Genomic DNA, 21,875 nt, shown 5'->3' with positions numbered 1-21,875 from the left:
GCTTTAACCAGGGGGAAGCTGGATCTTCCAGCACAGCAGGTGCTTCAATCCATTATTCACAGCAGGAATAACCAGGATAGCTGGGTTTTTATAGGATAGAGGGAGGTATCCACCCCCCCAGGAATGAGAATTCCAAGGATGGTAAAGCAGGAAAGGAGGAGAGCTTGAAACAAGGAAATATTCCCAGAAATTCCCTGCTGCTGGCTCAGAGCAAAGGCAGTGCCCTGGGAACTGCCCAGCACAGGTGAGCACAGGGTTTTTTTGGGAATGCCACTTGTTTCTCTGGAGCCAGCTGGGATCTGAGGGCTGGAGAAACCACGTCTTTTATTGGATTGTCAGGGAGTTGGGATTCGTGCTAATGACCCCTCCCAGAGCTCATAAAACCAGAGGGATGCTGCCAAAGGCAAAGGACGGAGCCACACCAGCACAAGAGGAGGAGGAATCAAAGATTCTGACACAATTTTGTGGGAATAAGGTCAGAACATTTTGTTTTGGCTGCCTGAGTGGGACTTTCCCAACGGGACACAGTGTGGAAATATTTTGACTCTTTTTTGGGGTAAAGGAGGTAAATCCCAGAGCCCAGCTGCTGTGTGATTCCCAGCTGAGTGGGGTGATGGAATCCCATGAGGTGTGGGTGCAGCCAAGTAGTCATTCCCAGTATTGATCCCAAATCCACTTTGCTCTTCCAGAGGATCGGGTGCTCTGCCCTTGACGGCCACTCCATCATCCTTTTTGTTTAGAAATGACCTTTCCTCAAGGTGCAACCTCCTAATCCACCTGAAACTCCCGCTCTGCCTTCAGCAAGGAATAAACTCCCTCTGGAAAAGGCAAAGAGGTGCCTGAAAATCAGGACAGACAATTCCCAAATATGCTGAAGGAAGGAGCTCCACTCCCCCTCGGAGCGTGGCAGGGAACTCATGGAAGAAGTGAATCCACCTCTTTACTCAGCAGCATGACTTAATTCCAGCAGGGAAAAATGAGCTCACAAGGACTGCCAGTTTCCCTTTCACCTTCCCTCTCCCTCCTCCCGGGTGGGAACGGGCAGGGGAGGGTTGGACTCGTGCTGACAGCGTTGGCTGAGCTGTGGAGGAGAGAAATCTGCACAGAGCTCACCCAGCTCTTCCAGCTCATCCAGCTTTTCCTTGGAGGGAGGACGAGCAGGGAAGGAGCTTCTCATCCATCCCCACAGCTCCTCCTGCCTGTGCCCGGCTCGGGCCAGCTCCATCCCCCCCTTTTCCGTGGGAAGAGGATCGGTGTCAGTCTGACACCTCGTTATTACTCATCCCGGTGGCTTTGGCACGTAGGGATTTAACATCACACTTTCCTCTAAGTGCTCTAATTCCTGCAGAGCCTCTTCCAGCTCCACTTGGAAGTGGTGGGATGACAGAGGGGGTTGGGATTTCACAGGGAGAAGTCCAGGTCGGAGCCTCAGCCCGTGCAAATCCTCAGGGATGAGCTGGATTTCAGCATCCCAAAGTTGGCAAAGTTGGAAGTGCAGATGTCCGGGCAAAGCAGTGATCCCCGGAATTCTGTTTAAATGATAGGAATAAAAGGAAAACAACTTTAGGAAGTGGATGTAAACCATCCCTAATCACAACCAGGAAATCAACTTTGCTGCTGAGGGGCTCGGGGTGGGGACAGGAGAAACGGAGAAGGAATCGATTTTTGCCGTGTTATGCTGAGGTCACACAGACAGACACAAAGCAGCTGCCACTGGCACTGCTGGAGGCACAACCTGACCACAGTGCTCCAGCTTGGGGGGAAAAATCCACTGGCAGGACACCCCCAGCTCCAGGGAAGCCCATCCTCCTGGAGATAAGGAGTAAAACACCAGCAAAGATGTGCTAAAGGCGATTGTCCTTGTGGATGTGGCCACTGGGAAATCTGCTGGAGAAACAAGCTCAAAGAAAATATTGAAAAAACCCAGAAGAAATTCTACTGGTCCCTTTCTCCCTGGGGACTTTTCAGTGAGTGACAAAGTCAAATGATGGCTTCTGGCTCTGGAGCCTCCCTCTCCCAGCCTGACAGCACCCCAGAAGTGCCTCTGCATCCTCTCATGGAACTCCGGTGGATATTGAGTCTCTTCCCTGTTCATTCTTCCTCCTTATTGGCCTTTCTGACCTTCAGCAAGAGCAGAAGGTGAGCTTATCAAGGGTGGCCACAATCCAAGAGGAATTTCTTCCTGGAAAGGCTGGTGAGGCATTGGAAGGAGCTCTCAGGGAGGTTTGGAGTGCCCATCCCTGGAAGTGTCCTGGGAATGCCGGGAGGTGGCACTCAGTGCTCTGGGCTGGTGACAAGTTGGGCATCGGGCACAGCTGGGACTCAGGGATCCTAAAGTGCTTTTCCAGCCTCAGTTCTGGGATTCTGGGATGCTGATCAAACCCCCAGCCAGTGCCCAGGGTGTTGTGGGGGGGATAATTTAGAGTGACACCAGTGACACACCAAGTACCCAAAGCAGGAGACCTGAAGCATTCAAGCAAATCCCATGGGCCAAAAAGTGATCTGATCGAAAACTCCTAAAAACACTGTGGAAGAACAGGAACAGAGTCATTCCAAAAGCAGGGATGCAGCTCCAGTCTCTCCTGGATGGCTCTGAGCACTCCTGCATTTATGGATGTTGACATCAGCACCGGATGGTGTTCCTTATTTTGTTTCACGCTTTGTTAACTTCTCTCAATTACGTGGAACGCTCTTTTTTTTTCTTTTTTTTTTCCTTTTTTTTGGTGGTTTGGTGTTGTTTTTTTTTTAAAGTACCCAAACTTCTGCCTGTTCCCAATTACCAAAATGAGGAAAAAAAATAAAATAAAAGAAGAAAGAAAAACAGAGTGGAAGAAGCTGGCACCGAAATGAAGTCAGGCACACAATGGAACAGAAGAGTTGGAGGCTGGAGAGATGGAGGAGTTAAGGCACGTGGTCGTAGGAAGCAGAGGAAGGCACAGACAAAGATAGAAAGAGACCTTGAGGATTTCACAAACCCTGAAGGAAATGTCAGAGATATTTCAGTGATAATTATCCCTGCCTTCTGCTCCGGGTATTTAGAGGATTTATGTTGTCTTGGAACAACAAAAAAGCCAAATCAGTGCTGCTTTTTGGGGGGTAATTTGTTAAATCTTAATAAATGCAACCAAAGCTTCGCCCTGTGCCAGAGGTTCACCTTCAGCAGGAAAATGGAGTTATCCAGACCTTTAAATAGCTTGGGATGTGTGGTTTGCTGGGCTTTTGAGCCTTTCTCCAGTGTTCAAAGTTGTTTTTAACACAATTGAAGATGGTTTTGATTCAATTATTGCATTAGTGGGAGGCTGAGCAGGCTCGGGAGCAGCGGGGTTATGGCTCTATGAGTTAATGTTCACACCCCTTTCGGGTGTCCCAGAGGAGCTCCGCGGGCTGGCGGCCAAATTTGAGCTTGACTCGGCTCCCAGTGTGCGAGCCAACTGTTCCTGCATTTCATTTCTGTCATATCCTGGACATTAAAACACCATTAATCCAAACCTTTTGTTTCGAAGAACAACTGTGCTGTAAAACAGCGAGAGAAGCTGCCAAAGTTCCCTCCGAGCTGTGTAATATCGTGGTCATCCACACAAACTGGGATCTAAAATTCAAAAAAATTGGTGTTTTTTTTTTTTTTTTTTTTTTGTGTTATTTGGGACTAAAACATGCTACAAATGAGATTTTTTTCTTGCTTGGCTTTGCTGTGGGATGAGGGGGAATGAGTCCAAGAGCAGGTTTGTCCCTGTGGGATTCCACAGCAATTCCCCCATTTAACCATTAAATAAAGGACAAGCTGGGAAAAGATTTTGCTGTTGTGAAATGCGTTAACCCCAGGCTTCGTTCTGGAAGTGGCTCTGTCCTGCTTCCATTGGCTTTTCCTGGGTAACATGAGAAGCACTCTGATTTTTTCTTCCCAAATTGCTGGGTGATTCAGCACGGTCTGGGAGACGCCTCCAGAGGCACGTTCCCTGCGTTGGCCACAGGAGTCAGGGATATAGTCAGGATTCCAGCAGCTTTTCCATCTCCACATGCATCCATCCCCTTGTTTTATCCCTGCTCGTTTAATCATCTCACTAATTATTTTAATGGAAGGACGGAAAAGGCAGCAAAGGGTGAGGCTGGAAAACCCACAAGCCAAAGGATTTGTCCTTTGTCCTAAAACCACCTCAGCAGCCACCATTCCCACAGGGATATGGCCTAGCATTCCCAGGGCATGGATGGGCACGGCCACATCCCCATCCCAAACACAGCAGCCGAGGAAAACATGGAATCAGAGAATCCAGGAGTTGGAAAAGCCCTTTAAGATCAGCAATTCCAACAGTGCATGAATCCAGCTGTGTCCTTGTCACAGAGGGCATTCATCCTCCTCCAAACCCTCATTCCCAGTCACCCTTCCCAGTTTTTCGCAGCCTCCCCATGGAATCTGGACTTCCTCCTGCAGAGGTCTTGGCTTTTCAATCCATGGTCGGACGAGCAGGGAGGTTCAAACACCACCAGGAACCTTCCTGCTCCACCCAAGGGGGATCTGCTTCCTTGGCTTCCCGAGACTCCGGATGAGCTCAATCCCTAACCACTTCCCTCTCCTCATGGTGCCTTTGGGATCAGGATGATGATGATGATGATTATGGCCAAGTGTCAGGATGTGATTTTTCACCGTGGGGTGATTTTTGGGATGTCCTGTGCAGGGCTGGGAGTTGCACTTGTTGATCCTTATCGGGATCCTTCCAAGTCTGGGTATCCCATGATTCCAGGACACCCTTCAGCAGCTACTCCCTGGCTCCCATGTGCAGGGACTGGGCTCCTTTCCCAGAGCAGCTGGATCTCCAGGAATCCCCCATCCCTTGAGGAATGTTCCAGGTAAAACTCTCCTGGAGCTTTTCAGGTGCAGCGGTGGCTGCATCATTTTAAGGACCAAGCGTTTCCTGCACGTCCCCTTTTCCTCCGGAGCTGGCAGTTGGAATTGGATGTTAATGGAGCAAGGGGAAGTTAGGAACGGGAAGGAGGATTTAGGAAGCAAAGTCCTGCAGGAGGATCTCTGGCACCAGACATCCAGGAGCCACAGAAGCTGCACCGAGCCTTCCAGGCTGGGTTTGGAGGGGCTTTAAAGGAAGTTCAGACCCTCTCCCTAAAAAGGAGGCATCCAGACATCAGCATCCATGACTCAGCTCATGCCTCTGGATCAAGCTGCCATTCCCATGGAAAACCTGGAATGCCCTTGCCAACAGGTTGGGCTCCTTCATCACACGCTCTCCATCTTTCATTCTGGGGCTGATCAGGGAATATTTTCAGAGGAATTTAAGCCACTGTAAATCCAAGCCCAAGGCAGTGCCAAAAGAAAGAAAGAAAAGGGAAAAAAAAAATAAATCCAATACCACCAGGAGAGAGGGAAAGATCTTTCCCCAGGCCACAAATTCTAAAGCTCCCAGACGAATTTATGACCTGGTGGTTAAACCAACGCTCCTGGAGTCCAGGATCCCTCCTGGAACAAGCTGAGATGGATCCATGAGCTGTGTTTTGGGCAGGATGTTTTGCCCCCATTTGCTGTAGCATTGTCTCCAAAACTTCCCAAATCCCATCCTGAGCATTCCCCCTCCTCTCCCTGCCTTAAAAGCCTTGTTTTGGCTCTGGCTGCAAGGAATAACAGAGCAGGGAAGGGGAGGGAAAAGGGATCTCCGTCAGCTGCTAAACATATAAACCTGCAGATTTATTTGGTAGGAATAATCCCTGAAGGAGAAACAGATCCAATACTTCATCATCCCACAAACTGCCCACATCTGTTCGGAGACAGCAACAGGCGGCCGGGAACATGTGCCAGGAGCGGCTCGGAGGCAACCTGTCCCTGCTTCCCTGGATCCCACCTCCCATTCCCAGAGATGTTTCTGGATGCTTCTCTTCCTTGGGGAAATTCCCTCAGTTTCTCCTGGGCTGGGGAAGTGTCCTAGGACAGCCTGAGGAGTTCATCTCAGAGTCTGTAGTGGGATATATTAGAAACGTGCAACTGAATTTAACCTGGAATTTTCTGCTATAAGCACCAGGAAAATTATTGTCTCTGGTGGCTTCAGCCCTGGAGGTGATGGCACAAAGTGCTGGGTGACTTCCCATGGGGAGCACAGCCTGCAGCGCCCGAATTTTGGCATTTAATTAGGATTTCAGCTCTTTGGAAACCCAGAAATAAGGAATAACCCAGTGCCTCGGTCTCAGTGGTGCTCCTGTCCGTGATCAGGATGCTCCCAGTTGGATCAGGAGAACAAAATCAGAACAAACTCAGGAGAACAAAATCCAATCCCAGCTGGATCAGAAGAACAAAAATTCAGTGCCTGCAGAGAGGCACTGAAATCCACCCCAAATCAGCCCAATTTCAGTGATTGAATCCCCTCAGCAGAGAAACCTTTGGAGGAATGGATGGAGCCAGGTGCTGCTTGGCTCTCCAGGGATTTCCAGGATTTCCAGGCTCCCTGTTGGGCCACTGGAGAAGGGAAGCAGGGCTGGATCCGTGGCTGTCAAAGGGTGATTGTGGGGGTTTGGAGCGGGGCAGGGTGGAAGGGGCTGGCCCTGGAACAGCCTCCCCACGGCTCCCCTGCGGGAACCACGCGGCTCCGTTGACTTTTCACACCTCATTAAGGAGGAAAACTCACCAGGCTCCCGGTTGACATTCCCGGGATGGCGCTCCCGACCGGCAAACAGCGGCTCTGTGTTCGGGCTCTCGTTATTTTGGGGCCCAGGCTCAGCTGGAAAAAGCTGCTTGACAAAACTGCCTCGAGAAATCTCCTCCCTGAAGAGTTTAATTGTCCAAGTTTACGCTCCAATAAAATCCCCAAGTCTGACCCTTTGGTTTTCCAGAGGGAAAACCATCCCGCGCGGATCCGTGTGGAAGTGCGGCGCCCGGGCTGGGGACTGTCCCATTTGCTGGGCACGGGGTCTGGGGCCAGATTTGGGAATTCTGGCTCTGTGCCTGCCAAAAAGCTGGATCCTGGGGACAATCCACAGCCTGGTGTCACCTGGAATGTCCCCAGAGTGGAGTGGCCATGGAAAAATGGTGGACAAGGCCATGGAAAAATGGTAGGGAACTCCAAGGGCTGGAAATGTCTGGAAGAAGCGACTCAAGGGATGCTGTGAATGTGAAAATCCCTCCCTGAGGACTTAAATAAATGTCCAGCTTCGCCCTAATTTTGTCCTTGAGACCATCACAGGATCCCTGCTCTGGAATAGTCACCGCAAAATTCTGGAACACAAAATTAAATTTTAAAGGCATCACCACAAATTCTGCTTAATTAATTCTATTTCCCATTTAATTTGAGTGACACAGAGCAAATAAATACTAAAAATTACAGCAAAAAAAATAAAAAAAGGTGATTTGTGCGAATGTGTCATGGCTGCATAAAATGGCAGGTTTTCATTTGGCTACTTTTTAGTTCCTGGAGTGGGAGAGCTGCAAATAAAAACACCCCAGGAAGCTCCAATTCTGGGTCAAAAGCAACAGTTTATGTCACAAACCCCTCGGGGGACGACTTTTGACGCGAGAAGCAGAAGGGGTAACTCGGAAAACACAGTGTGAGGGACTTAATGCAGATTTAGGATTGAGGAAATCAATTTTTAAAATGGGAAGCGATTTTTGTAAAGAGTTGGATCCAAGAGGAGACACAGAGATTCCAAGGGGAGAGGATGGAAATGACTTTTTTTTTTTAGTGTGGGATCATGTTACTGGTGGAAAAATTGACCTGCAGGGACTGAGTTCCCCCTTTGTGTCACTGACCGTCTGCCAAGACCTGATTCTTTCTGGATATTAAAGGTTCCAAATCCAAATGCAGGAAGAGGTTTAAACCTGAGCCTTGTGCGCTGCCCAAGTTCCTCCACATCCCAAATGAAAATCCTAAAACTGAACTCATCTAGGACAGAAGCGATGCCCTTTTTGAGGACAACATCACAAAGCCCTTCAAAAAACCATCATGAGGCATCTTCAAACCTTCTCCATGACCTTATGAAGAGCTCAGACTCCAACCACTCTGTTCTCTTGGCTGCTCCAACAACTCCGGCATTCCAGGGAAATCTCAGCAGCTTCTCCTCCCTCTTGTCCCGGGATATTGCAACTTTTTTAGTGTCTCAAACCGTGCTGAAGGTCAGGGGATGTGTGGACTTGGTGTTTTGCATTGGAACAATTCCAGCTTGGAGAGTTTTGGTGGCACAGACACCAAGCCAGGCCTTGTCTGCCTTTCCCTGTTTCTCTTCCTGCCCCTCTCGGGGTGGAATTCGATCCTTTTGAGGGGAGGTGGGTGCCAGCCAAGGTTTTTCCTTGTCACAGTTTGAGTCAGATGAACTTGGAGGAGAATTCCTCTCAGCAACCACCTGGAATGTGTGGAGGAGGTTGGAGTTCAGGTTGGTTTTTTCACAAAGTCTTCCCTGGGTTTTGGTTTGGAAACCCCAAATTCAAATGGAAGATTAGGGACTGAGATAAAATAGATCTGAGATCCAACTCAAGCTGATTTTGCTTTCACAAACCCCAAACCATCCTGGTTTGTTCTTCACAGAAATGGGGGAGGAAACCCCCCAAACTTTCATCTGACCCCTCCTCGAAATTCTTTTGATGCTCAAGATAAAATGGGAGTGAGATTCCCACAATTCTTGGGGGAAGAAGAGGCCTCAAAACGAGAGATTCTGGCCCTGGGTGGACGTGACCCAGCACAGCTTGGCAGCCCAAATTCTGAAGTCATTGATCCTGGGAAAGGCAATAAATCCATTTGACAGCTCAAGAAAAGCCAGTCTGACCTTGGGCTTTGTTTTGGTCCCACTGATGCAGCTGGAGACCTGCAGGAGCACAGAAATGGCAGCTCTGAGCCAGCAGCCCACTGGAAAATAGGTGGAAAAAATTCATCCTGCTGAGATGGGGAATAGGAAAATGTCTCTCCAGGACAGCAGCATCCCTGAGATCATTGGCTGAATTTATTCAGAATCATAAAATCATGGAATCGCTGAGGCTGGAAAAAAAAAAAATCTCCAGGATTATTAAATCCAAGCTGTGCCTGATCCCCACCTTGTCCCCAGCCCAGAGCACTGAGTGCCACCTCCAGGAATTCCTGGGACACCTCCAGAGGTGAGGACTCCAAAGCTTCCTGGGCAGTTCCAAGGCCTGAACACCCTTCCTGTGGAGAAATTCCTCCTGATGTCCAACCTCAGCCTCCCCTGATGCCACTCTGGGCTTTTTCCTCTCCTCCTGTCCCTGTTCCCTGGGAGCAGAGCCCGACACCCCCAGCTGTCCCCTCCTGTCAGGGAGCTGTGCAGAGCCAGAAGGTCCCCCCTGAGCCTCCTTTTCCCCTTCCAGCTGCCTTTCCATAGGCAGGGAAAAGCTGGGAAAACAGCCCTGTCCCCTGTCAGAAACCCACAGAGTGTCCAACTGGCTCCGGTGGGATGGAAAACGCAGCATCTCCCAGCAGGAACTGTTTACTTCTTCCTCCCACCACCCTGGGCTGTAACATCAGCAGCCAGCTCGGATTTTGGAAGTTCTCAGAAGCTCTGGAAGCTGCACAGGGTTTAGGGCTGAACCTCGCCAGGCTAAAGGCTCGCAGGCCTCCAGGTCAAGGCCTTTTAAGGACTCTTTTATTGCAGCTTTCACAAATCCATTAAAAAAAAAAAAAAAAAAAAAGGAAAACAATCCTCCTGAAGATTGCACCTTTGAAACGACAGCTACCTACAAAGTTTCACCACAGTAGTTCAAAGTGTTGGAAAAGACACTTTTACATTTAGCAGGGAACAGCAGGTTTTAATCTATTGAGAGGTTTTTTTCTCCCCAGCATGTTCCGAGTCTGTTCCATGAGTGTTATCTGTCCGGTTTCCAGGTTTTTATAATCCACTGGGGCCTGTGTAAATCTCAGGATTTCCTCTGCAGACTCGGCTCATGTTCCACAGCTGTGCTGTAGCACATGTGTGAGGAAATTAGAAATGAAATCAGCTGATCCAGCGTGGATTAGGACAAGGAGAGAGACCCAAGCCTTGCAGGCTCCACGGCCTGTCCAGAGGGTCAGTGCCACCCTCCGGAGCGTGGCTGTGGCTGGATCAGTGTCCCCTCACAGGAGGAGTGACATCTGCCCCCCCAGCCCCACCCAGGGGACACCTGAGGCCTTTCCTCACAGGGTGGGGAGATCCTGGAACAGATTCCCAGAGCAGCTGTGGCTGCTCCATCCCTGGAAGTGTCCAAGGCCAGGTTGGATGGGGCTTGGAACAACCTGGGATAGTGGAAGGTGTCTCAACCCATGGCGGGGGGTTGAAACTTAGATGACCTTTAAAATTTCCTCCCAGCCCAAGCCATTCCAGGATTTTATGGGTTTCTGCTGGCATCCCCCATCTCTTGCCTGCCCAGTTTCGGGAAATTTGCACCATCAGGTGGTGTCAGCTCAGAGGAAGCCACGTGTGGTCAACTGAGGCTGTGGTTCCAATAAATCCTTTGAACTGGATTCACTGTGTCCATCTGCTCCTGCTGCACTTGGTTCCTGCTGGGAACCAGCAGCAGGGAATGGACCATGCAGGATGCTCAGGAAGGGCAGGGTGATATTTGCAGGTTTTGATCCCAAAACCTACAAATATCCCCCAAAATCAGTAGCTGCCAGCAGCAGCCAGTGGACCTTGCAGGATACACACCAAGGGCAGAGCAATGCTCAGTTCCAACATCTGTCCATGGCAGATATTCCATATTCCATGGGCTCCATGTGCTCCATGTGCTCCATGTTCTCCACGGTCTCCACACACTACACAAGTTCCATGTGCTCCATATGTTCCATGTGCTCCATGTTCCCCATGTGCTCCATGTTCCCCATGTGCTCCATGTTCTCCATGTGCTCCATGTTCTCCATGGGCTCCACATGCTCCACATGTTCTGTGTGCTCCATGTGCTCCATGCATTCCATGTTCTCCATGTTCTCTATGGTCTCCACACACTACACATGTTCCATGTGCTCCGTATGTTCCATGTGCTCCATGTTCTCTGTGTGTTCCATGTTCTCTGTGTGCTCCATGTTCTCCATGTGCTCCATGTGCTCCATGTGCTCCATGTGCTCCATGGACTTCATGTGCTCCATGTGTTCCATTTGCTCCATGTTCTCCATGTTCTCCATGGTCTCCACACTCTACACACGTTCCATGTGCTCCATATGTTCCATGTGTTCCATGTTCTCTGTGTGCTCCATGTTCTCCATGTTCTCCATGTGCTCCATGTTCTCTGTGTGCTCCATGTGTTCCATGTGCTCCATGTTCTCCATCTGCTCCATGTCCTCCACGTTCTCCATCTGCTGCATATGCTCCATGGTCTCCACATACTACACATGTTCCATGTGCTCCATATGTTCCATGTGTTCCATGTTCTCTGTGTGCTCCATGTGCTCCATGTGCTCCATGTTCTCTGTGTGCTCCATGTGTTCCATGTTATCCATGTGCTCCATGTTCTCCATTGGCTCCATGTGCTCCATGGTCTCCACACACTCCACATGTTCTATGTGCTCCATATGTTCCATGTGTTCCATGTTCTCTGTGTGCTCCATGTTCTCCATGTGCTCCATGATCTCTGTGTGTTCCATGTTCTCCATGTTCTCCATGTGCTCCATGTCCTCCATCTGCTCCATGTGCTCCATGGTCTCCACACACTCCACAAGTTCCATGTGCCCCACGTTCCCCCTGGGCTCTGGCAGAGTGGAGCAGGGCTGAGCCCCTGGGGCTCTGGGGTTTATTTGATGCCCCCTGATCTGTCGGGGGTGCGGGGCCGTATCAAAGCCGGGCTTAGCGTGGGCTCAGGCTGAGGGGGCCAGGCAGGGGTTAAGTGGAGCCTGAGGGCTCCAGCAGTTCGGGGCTGAGCCTTTCCCTGCCAGCAAATCCCACTTCAGAAAGATTCCCCCCACACAGCCAACTTTTGGCCCTGGAGATGGGTTTGCCATGAAATCCCCACGCCAGGTGGGTTCTACCTGCTTGGAGTTCTCCTCTGAGTGCTCCAGGGCCAGGAGGGTCACCTGGGAGGGTCACTCCTTCCTTCAGAAGGATCCAGGCGCATCCCAGGAATCTGCTGAGGGATTTCTCAAGCCAAACCATTGTTTCATTATTTTTTTGGCTATTTCCTCCCCGTGACAGTGAGAAGGAGCCCAAATTCCCAGTTGCAGGACCATTTTCCACTCCTATTAGTGATGGGAAACCTGGCAAAACTCCCAAAGCTGGGAACACCAGGGAAGGGAAGGGAACCAAGGTAATTGCAGTGTTGAGCAGGGCAGAAGTGGCACTGCAAAAAGTGTGGGCAGCTGTGGGTGAACCCTGCAGTTCAATCACCCCGAGCAGGTAAACTCAACCAACTCCTCACCTGAACGGTTCCTCCCTTTTCCAGCACCTGGAGAATCACAAACATCCCTTTATCTCCGCCTTGTCTCATGTGGAATTGGCAGCTGGGCTGCCTCCAAACGCCTGTGCAAAGTTGGAATTCCTGAAAGACTTTTCAAGGGGTGAGCGCTGCATTCCACGGTCTGGCAGCACCCCCGGCCCCGCTCCTGGAGCGGGAGACAAAAGGGAATGAGGCTTGGAGAGCGAGTTCCCGTGGATGTGACACCCCTGTGCCTGGAAAACCCCGCTCCTTTTCCTTTTAAAGGAGTTGGAGGAGCAAAGGAACGGGAATCTAGCCCAGCTTTCCTGCATATTCAAGCAGCATTTCTCCCTCTAGGCCACGGGCTCGTGCGCAGGGAAGCAGAACAAAGGGAAAACACAACTGCTGTGAACTGGGATGAACTTCCAGCCAAAGTTAGGAGAAGGAATTCCAGCTTTTGGGAGCTGTTTGGTGTGGTGTCCACTGGTTCTGACTCTTGGCCAGCTCAGCTTTACATGGATCTGTAGCCAATAAATTCCTACCCTGAATTCCTGGTGGGCTCTGGTGCCACTTTGGAAAGAGAGATGGAGCTGGTAGGACACTCCTATGCCCAGCTGTTCCTGGCTTCGGAATTTGGCTGGAATAAGGTTTGTCATCCACATGCTGTCACCTGGGATGGAGGTGAAGGTGCCTCCAACAGGGAATGTTTGGTTTCTCACCAGCTGAACACTGGTGAGAAACCAAATTCCATGCAAATACTGCTCCAGACAGTAAAATTCTGAGGAAACAGAGCTGGGCTTAATCCTTAACCAACATTCCTGCTGGTGTGGAGAGGGATGTCCCAAGGGAATTTCCTACAATCTTGGTAAGAAACAACCCTGAGCTCCTGAGCTTGGTTTCCCACACGGATTTCTTGCCCTTCTGAGGCTTTGATGTCTCAGGAGGTGCAAACTCTGCCTTCATTTTCCTCCCTGATGAAGCACCTGCACTAATTGGATTTTCTGGCTCTTAGAGGGATTTTTGAGGAGTGCTGCTTTGGGATCTTGCTCTGGGAAGTCAGGAAGCAGCTCTGGAGCAGGGAAAGCTCGGCAGAAGTGGCTGTGAGCTTCCCAAAAGCTGGGATGGAGAGGCTGGGCAGTGTGTGGAGCTTCACCTGCTGCTGGAAGCCAGGGAGGGGCTGGAAAAATCCTGGAATTGGGATCCTCAGGTGCTTTTGCACCACCCAGGAGGCTCCAGGCACAGCCGTGAGATGTGGGATTGGCAGATCCATGGGGGAAAAAATCCCTCTTGGAGCTGCAGAAGCTTCCAGCAGCTTTGCTAAGCCAGGGCTGGAGTCTGTGGAAAAAGTTTGGAGAGATTTCCCACTTTCCCTCCACCTGTTTGGCTCTTTGGCCCCGGTAGAACGAGGAGTCTCCACGCCCGCCGTTGGATTTATGGAATTTTGGTGGTTCAGGTGCAATCCCGGGACACTGAGGAGGGTCTGGAGTGCACGACCCCCTAACAGGGCTCTTCCTGCCCCCTCTGCTCCGTGGGAGGCCCCGTCCATCCCCATCCCTGCCCCGTGGCCCCGTCCCAGCGGCGGATCCGCGTTCCGCATCCCGCGGATCCCGGCTCGCTCCGTGCTTGTTGTTCCTCCCAAACCACCCAGACTGCAGACAGATGTCCTCCCTCAGATCCAGCTGTTCCGGGGGAGGGAATTGCAGCTCCCAGCTGTTTGTCCCTGCTCCCCTGCCAGCGGGGTCAGCGCTCCCTCATCCATCTCTGTCCGGAGAGCTCCGTCAGCACGGACCTGCTGCTCCTTCCCCCTTGGAATTCTGCTTGGGTTTGTCCAAAGGAGCTGGGGCAGAGAGAACCTTGGGAAAACTCCTTCCCTCATCCCAATATCAGCATCCTGCAGGACAGGATAGGGCTGACACCACTGAGCTTCCCAGCCCATCCTTTTGGTGCCAAAAATTCCTTGGAGCGACTCGTGGTGCAGAATTCCTGCTGATCCCTCCCTCTGTCCTGTCTTCCTCTGCATTCCCATCCCAAGGGAAGCTCGGGGCAGTGGATCCTGGGCCATGAGCCTGCAGATTCTTAGGATTAATCCTGTCCTTGGCAAGGTGGGGATGCCCCCTCTCCTGGCTTCTTCCTGCTCTGGAAAACAGGAATGACAATCCTGACTTTTCCCACCTCCCTCGAGGATTATTGGATAATGCTTTGAAAACACTCAGGGGGTGAAAGCCCAATTACTGGAAAATCCAAACAATCCCAGCCCTCCTCGGGAGTGGGATTTGTGATTCCCAGCAAAGCAAATGTGATTCCCAACAAAGCAGGATCCACTAAAATCTTGGGAAATTTGTGTGAGTGCATCCAAGTGGGCAGGAGCAGCAGCTTGAGCTCAGCTTAACTTGATTCATGTAGGCTTTGGCTGAGATTAGCTGAGCTTAGAGGGAACGAGGCTCCTATTTCTGCTCCTGATTCCTCACTTGGGTGGGATTTTCCCCCTTCTTTTTTACTCCCCCTCTTTTCCTTCCTCAAACGACCTCTCCTGGATCCTCATTATGTTCTGGAAGTTTTGGGTGTGCTGGTTCTCATCTCCAGCCCCAACGTGTGGCTCATCTTCCTTTATTTCAAACCAAAAGCCAAACTTAGGGAAAAACTCCCTATTTCCCCCTTCTTTTTTCCCAGACACACACAGTGCATTCCCCCTATGGAAAAGCAGCAGCACATCTGGAGAGTGTTTTCCAAGGAATTATCCCAACAGTGTCCTCAGCTTCATATTCATATGTACCACACAAAAAAAAAAAAAATTACTGAGGGGAGGAAGGAAAACGTGAGAAATATTTTTTAAAAAGCAGCAAATTAAAAATAAATTATGGATGCATCATATCTATAATTATTATATAAATAATTATTATATTTTAAAAAATAAAATAAAGCAGAGTTTCCATTTGGGAAGGATGGGAACTGAATCTTATGGAGGAGTTTGCAGTTGGAAAAGCTGTGATTTGATGATTTATTCCTGATTTTTTTTCCCTGGGGGTGTTCTCAGGGAGGAGGGAAACATTTGGGAGCAAAGGGGATCCATGTTTTAGGCTGGGCTGAGGATCCTGGGGAAAAGCAGAGCGTGGATGTGCAGGGATTGGGATTTTTCCTTGCATGGCTCTGTCCCTGAGGCTGCCGAGATTCCGAGATCCTCTGGGAACAGATCTTGGGAAAATCTCGGTGATTTCAGAAGTTGTTCGACTCCAAACATTTTTGGGAATTGTGCAGAAGGGTTTTGACACTCCAAATGTGATTTATGGATCCCGGCTGTGCACAGGAGGGATGCAGGGATGTTCTGGATGCACAGGGGCACACAGATCCCTCATTTTGGGACGCTCCAAGCACGGAGGTGCTGTTCCAGATGGAAAAACAATTCCTGAGGAGCCCAAACAAGCAATAAACTCCCAAAAACCGCTCTCAGTAAATAAATCGTGACCCCCAATCTGTTGCTTCCTGCCCTTCCTTTCCGTGCATCCCTTGATGAGCTGCACTTGGCAGGTTCAAAAGCACCTGAATTCCTTTATGGGCTCGTTCCAAGGGGATATAAAGCATTCCCAGGAACCAATGGGAAGAAGGATCCTAAAAGCCATGGTGACAGCTGCATTCCAAAGGCAGAGAGACAAAGGAATGGTAGAATAATCTGGAGTGAAATAAAGATTTTAATAGGAAAACGAAGTCTTCGGAGAGTGAACATGATCCAAAGCAAACCAGACCTTTATTTGGGAATGTGGCAGAGGGAGGGAAAAAAAAAAATCCTCTCATTTTTTCCCCCCTAAAGCAAATTGTTCCTCATGGAGCAGTTTCAGATTTGCTGTTAAATTATTAAACTCCTTCTCCGGGGAAAAGAGATCAAATAAACATCCAGCATTCCTTGGTTTTTGTGTTTCATAACCGAAGGAGGTTTGGGTGAGTGGAAAAGCAGCCTGGCCGTGGATAACCAGGCAACTGGAATAAAATCATCAGATGTTTGGGAATGCTGAGGAGATGATGTGGAGCCCTCGAGAAATCAACAGCTTAAAACAACAGGGAAAAAAAAAATTAAAAAATCATTGTGTTGGGATCTGGAGGCCAAGATTTTCCCAGTCTGGAGGAAGTTGTGTCCCAACATGTTGGATGGAGGAGTGGGGACATTTGTCTGTGCTGAAAGGGACAAAAAGATGGGAATGGGTTGGGGATTTCATCATGGATCAGAGCAGGTTTGGTTGGACACGTGGGAAGGAAGAGCCAGGGAAGGAGAGGCCAGCAGGAATGGGATCCTCCAGCCCAGCTGTGAGGGATAGGGTGGAAAACCCCCCCAGGACCAAGAGCTGGAGGAAAACCCTCTGGCATTCAGGGATGGCAGATATTCCATGGATGGGAGATATTCCCTGCCCTAATCCCAGCATCCTCACCCTTTCCCCAGTCTAATTGGCAATTCCCAATCTCATTTCCATGCCTGGAGTCTTGGAAGTCAGGGAGAAGATCCAGGAGAGCTGCAGTGGGTGCTGAGGTGGGCCATCCATGCACGTGGAATTCCTGCTCCAGGAATGTGGGACAGGTGAGGCAACGACGGATGGTTGGGAAGAGAGCTGTTGGGAACAGCTCTTTTCCCACCTCTTTTCCACCTGGAATTAGGCCTGGATGTCCCCACACAAAAATCAGGCACGGGAGAGCTTTGAGATCTCAGTCCTGGCAGGTTTTCCTTATCAGAAGCCATCCCAAAGCAGAGATTCCCAAGGAAAGGAACCTGATTTCCCCATCCCAGGGGTTCCTTCCTGATGCCACAATCAGATCTGTGCAAATCCACAGGAATTTGGGGGTTTTCTGGATGCTTTCCTGAAGGAAAATACAATCCCACATGGTTGGAAATTTGCTTTTTTCAAAGAGGGTTTGGATGTTCAGCTTGATTTCCATCAGCGACAGGGAAATTTTCCTGGATCTTGATGGAATCTACCCCCAAAATAATGGAGTTAGGGTGTGGGAATTTCAGGTTTTTCTCTTCAAACAGAGGAAATTCCATCCCTTCTGCTGGTCCAGAGGATCCATCAATCCGTGTCTTTTTAGGGAAAAGCCTTTTCCGAGCTGTCCACTCTCCAGGATTTTATGGTTTTCCTCTTTTACTCTCAGGTGAGTCAGGGTCAGCACCAGCACTTGGCCAATTTGGAATAAATCCTCCACAAAATTCCCTTTCTCCTTTGTTTTCCACGATCACGAACTTCTCTTTTCATGGGGATGCAACCAGGAAAAGGAAACGCAGAGGAGAAAAACCACTGATCAGGAAGGAATCTTCGAGTCTGAGTTTTGGCTCCCCAAATGTTGAGATAAAAATCAGGGAAATGGGATGGAAAAGGGAATTTTCCACGGCTCGTAGGCTGAGTAGAACAGATTGTGTGAAAAGTCCTGGGATGAAGCAGCGCTTTTCGATCTGGAATCAATCCTGGCAGGAAGTGGAAACATTTGCCGTGGAGTGGGAAACAACACATGGTTGTTGCATTATATTTACCCAATAAAGTCCCTTTTTTTTTTCATGTAGGATTGGAAAAAAACGGCATTTAATAAAAGAAGGATGCTGGGAATGCTTTTCCAGTTAAGCAGGGAGAGATGAGGAATATTTTTTTCCATTTTCTCAGGATTTTAGCAGGTAGGGAACGATCCTTCCACGATCTGGAAAAATAAACAAACGCTGGAAAAAAAATCATCAGATACCTTTGATTTTTGCCTGACGATGTTGCAGGGAACTATTCCTCCTGTGTGCAGATCCCAGATCATTCCATCTGCCATTCCCATGGAGGAGAGAGCCCCTGGACACCTCGGGGCTGAACGTTCCCCAGCGCTCCCGGCTGCCAGGCTGGGGGTGCGGGGCTGAATTCCCGGCTTTGATTGCCACGTGCGTGGGATGGCACAGGAGGAGCGTGGGCAGGGAAGCCATGGAAGGAGCGCTGCCACCTCCTCACGGCATTTCAGGAGGGAGCAGACCCTGCCTGGGAGGAGAAGGAGCCGCTGGCGAGGGCTGGGGTTGTGTAACGGGATGGAAGCTCCCTCCTGCCCCCGCTCAGGGCTCCAGGTGAGGATCCTGCTGGAGGTTCTGATCCAGGAGGGATGGCAGCTTCCCTCTGGATGTGCTGACGGCACAGGCTCTGGCCGGTGAGCTGGTCCATGGCGCAGGAAGGTTTTCCGTGCAAACCTCGGGAATGGTCTCGGTGAAGGTGCCTTTAGGAGCACAAAGTGTGGCTGGGGCTCTGCCAGAGCCTCTCCTTCTCTGGGTGGGAGGGCAGCTGATGACCCCACTTGTCCAGGGGTTTAGAATCCCTGAATCCCAGAATCCCTGAGGCTGGAAAAGCCTCCAAGGTAACTGAGTCTGAGCTGTGCCTGATCCCCACCTTGTCCGCAGCCCAGAGCTCTGAGTGACACATCCAGGAATTCCTTGGACACCTCCAGGGATGGGCACTCCAAAATTCCCCGGGAAATTCCAAGGCCTGACCAGCCTTTCCATGGAGAATTTCCTCCTGGTGTGCATCCTGAGCCTCCCCTAGCACAGTCTGAATCCTTGGATTTCTCAGACTTGTCAATGGCTGGAGGCTCTGCCAGGTCCTTCACACCTGGAGGGAATTTCCCAGGATGGGGACTGGGGAATGGAGGGGCTGTGGGTGACCCCTGGCATGGCCATGGGAATGTCAAGATCATCCAGGGCCACCCCAACACCTCCCAGTATCCCAGGTGCTCCCAGCTCTGTCCAGCCTGGCCTGGGCACTGCCAGGGATCCAGGGGCAGCCACAGCTGCTCTGGGAATCTGTGCCAGGGCCTGCCCACCCTCCCAGCCAGGAATTCCCAATTCCCAATCTCCCATCCATCCCTGCCCTCTGGCGCTGGGAGCCATTCCCTGGGTCCTGTCCCTCCATCCCTTGTCCCCAGTCCCTCTCCAGCTCTCCTGGAGCCCCTTCAGGCTCTGGGAAAGAGGCTCTGAGTTCTCCCTGGAGCCTTCCCTTCTCCAGGCTGGATAATCCCAGTTTTCCCAGCCTGGCTCTGGCCAGAGGGGCTCCAATCCTCTCATCCTCCCCTTCCCAGCTCCCACAAGGGCCCTCCAGTGATAGAAATGTTTCCATTTCCAGGGAAACAGCACCAATTCCTTAATTATTGCTGCTCAGAGCTGGTTTCCACAGAAACACTCCGAACTCTGAACCTGGAGGATTTTCATCCCTCAGCTCTCCCTTATCCCTCTCCTGATGGGAATTATCCCAACCCCGAGCAGCTCAGACCTTCCCAGCATCCTGAACTTTTCCCAGCCAGGTAAATCAGGCTGGGAAAAGGCTCAGGATTCCAACCAAGAGGACACTTGTACTTATTCCTCATCATTTTTAACCTTTGCCTGTTGGAAAAGCTCTCTGTGGTTGTCTGGGAAGGGAGAGACAACTGGAGACCAGGAAAAAACAACTTTCCTCTTCTCGGAGTGCCTGCAGCTGTCAGCTGAACCCATTCCTGCCCTCTCCAGAACAACAGCTGGAGCAGCCAAAAATGGGATGCTGGGCATGAAGCAGAGCTCCTGCAGGGATCATTTACAGCCAGCACCTCGCAGATGCCACTTCCGTGAAAAAACATAAACTGGGCAGGAAAAAAACACCCCACAGATGGAAAAATTATTTGCCTGACATTGGGAATTCTTGTTGTTACATGACCCCCACCATGTGTTGCGCTGGAAAAGGCGGGAGGGGAAGAAAAGGGAAACTGGAGGAAGGAAAAATTCTCCGTGGATTCGCTTTTCACCTGTTGTCTCAGGCCGGGGTGTCTGGGGATTTCTGGGGGCAAGATGGGGCCACTGGTCGGGCTCCAAGGATTCTCTTCCCCAGAAATATTTCCAAAAGGAAGGAAATTTCTGGCCAGCAATTGGGGGTTTTTATTTGCTGGCTTGCGGAGTGATGAAATTGGGTGTTCTTCCCTAGAAAATCCCATTCCAGCTCAAGTTGGAGTGAAGGAAAACTTGATAGCGGGCTCTGATCTGTTTGTTCCTGATTACCCAGGGAATGTGTGCCTGGAGAATGGGATGGGAGGGAATAGAGGGGTGGGACAGAAATCCTGGCACAGGGAGGTTCCCGTGGGCCACACACACCTCACTCAGTCCTGGCTGCATCCAAACCTTGGGATCCCCAAATCCTGACACACACAGAGCCATGGGGCTGGGATGAGGATGTGGGGAGCCTGCATGGATGAAGCATCAGGAAAAGCTTGGATATCAGGGAAAGGCTCTGTGGTGGAGCACTGAACAGGATTCCAGGGAATGATCCCATTCCCAAGGCTCCAGCAGCCTTTGGACAACGCTCTCAGGCTCAGGGTGGGATTGTTGGGGTGTCCTGGGCAGGGCCAGGAGTTGGGTTTGATGATTCTGATCCCTTCCAGCTCTGGATATCCTGTGATCCCATGAAAACATCCCTCCCGCCAAAGGAATCATCAGCCCTTTTCCCTCCTGTGAAGATACCAATGTAATTTGGGAAGATACCAATATAATCTGGGAAGATATCAATGCAATTTGGGAAGATATCAAGGTAATTTGGGAAAATATCGATATAATTTGGGAAGATATTGATATAATTTGGGAAGATATCAATGTAATTTGGGAAGATACCAATGTAATTCAGGAAAATATTGATATAATTTGGGATAATCAATGTAATTTGGGAAAATATCAATATATTGGGAAGATATCAATGAATTGGGAAAATATCAATGTAATTTGGGAATATATCAATGTAATTTGGGAATATATCAATGTAATTTGGGAAAATATCAATATAATTTGGGAAGATATCAATGTAATTTGGGAATATCAATGTAATTTGTGAATATATCAATGTAATTTGGGAATATATCAATGCAATTGGGAAAATATCAATATAATTTGGGAAGATATCAATGTAATTTGGGAAGATATCAAGGTGATTTGGGAAGATCAGGTGATTGGGAAATATCAATATAATCTGTGAATATATCGAGGTGATTAGGGAAGATATCAATAGAATTGTGAAAATTCCGCTATGAACTGTCAATATCCCGGAGAAAACATTCCCAGGATTTCTCCTCCAACGCTTCCCAGGTCCAGAGTTCCTGCAAACACTGATGAGTTCCAGCCCTGCAGCTGATTAATCCCTGCCTCCCCTCCGTGCTGCAGCTCCTGTCAGCATTTCAGGGCTTCTCCAGGGCTCGTTTCCAGCACCATCCACGGAACCCGAGCTGCTCCCTCCCCACACAGAGCTCATCCCGGAGCTCCACCTCGGGCTGGAGCCTCTCCCTGCTCCAGGAGTGAGGGCAGCGTGGCCAAAAAGTGGGGACAAAGTGGGGACAGGAGCAGGGTGGGACAGGGGTGGGGAGGAGATGGGGGGGCTTTGGGGGGAGATGGAGGCAGAGCCTTCCCAGGCAGGGTGAAATGGGAAGAGAGAGGGGAAAAGAGGGGGAGAGAGGGGAAAATAGCTGGAAATAGGGGGGAAAAGGGGGAGAAGAGGGAAAAGGAAGGGAAAAAGAGGGGTAAAGAGGGAGAAGGAAGAGGAAAGGGGGGAAAAGATGGAAG

Source organism: Serinus canaria, chromosome 14, assembly GCF_022539315.1.
Source record: "Serinus canaria isolate serCan28SL12 chromosome 14, serCan2020, whole genome shotgun sequence".
In the NCBI taxonomy this organism is placed as follows: domain Eukaryota; kingdom Metazoa; phylum Chordata; class Aves; order Passeriformes; family Fringillidae; genus Serinus; species Serinus canaria.
Note: the sequence above shows the minus strand (reverse complement) of the source record.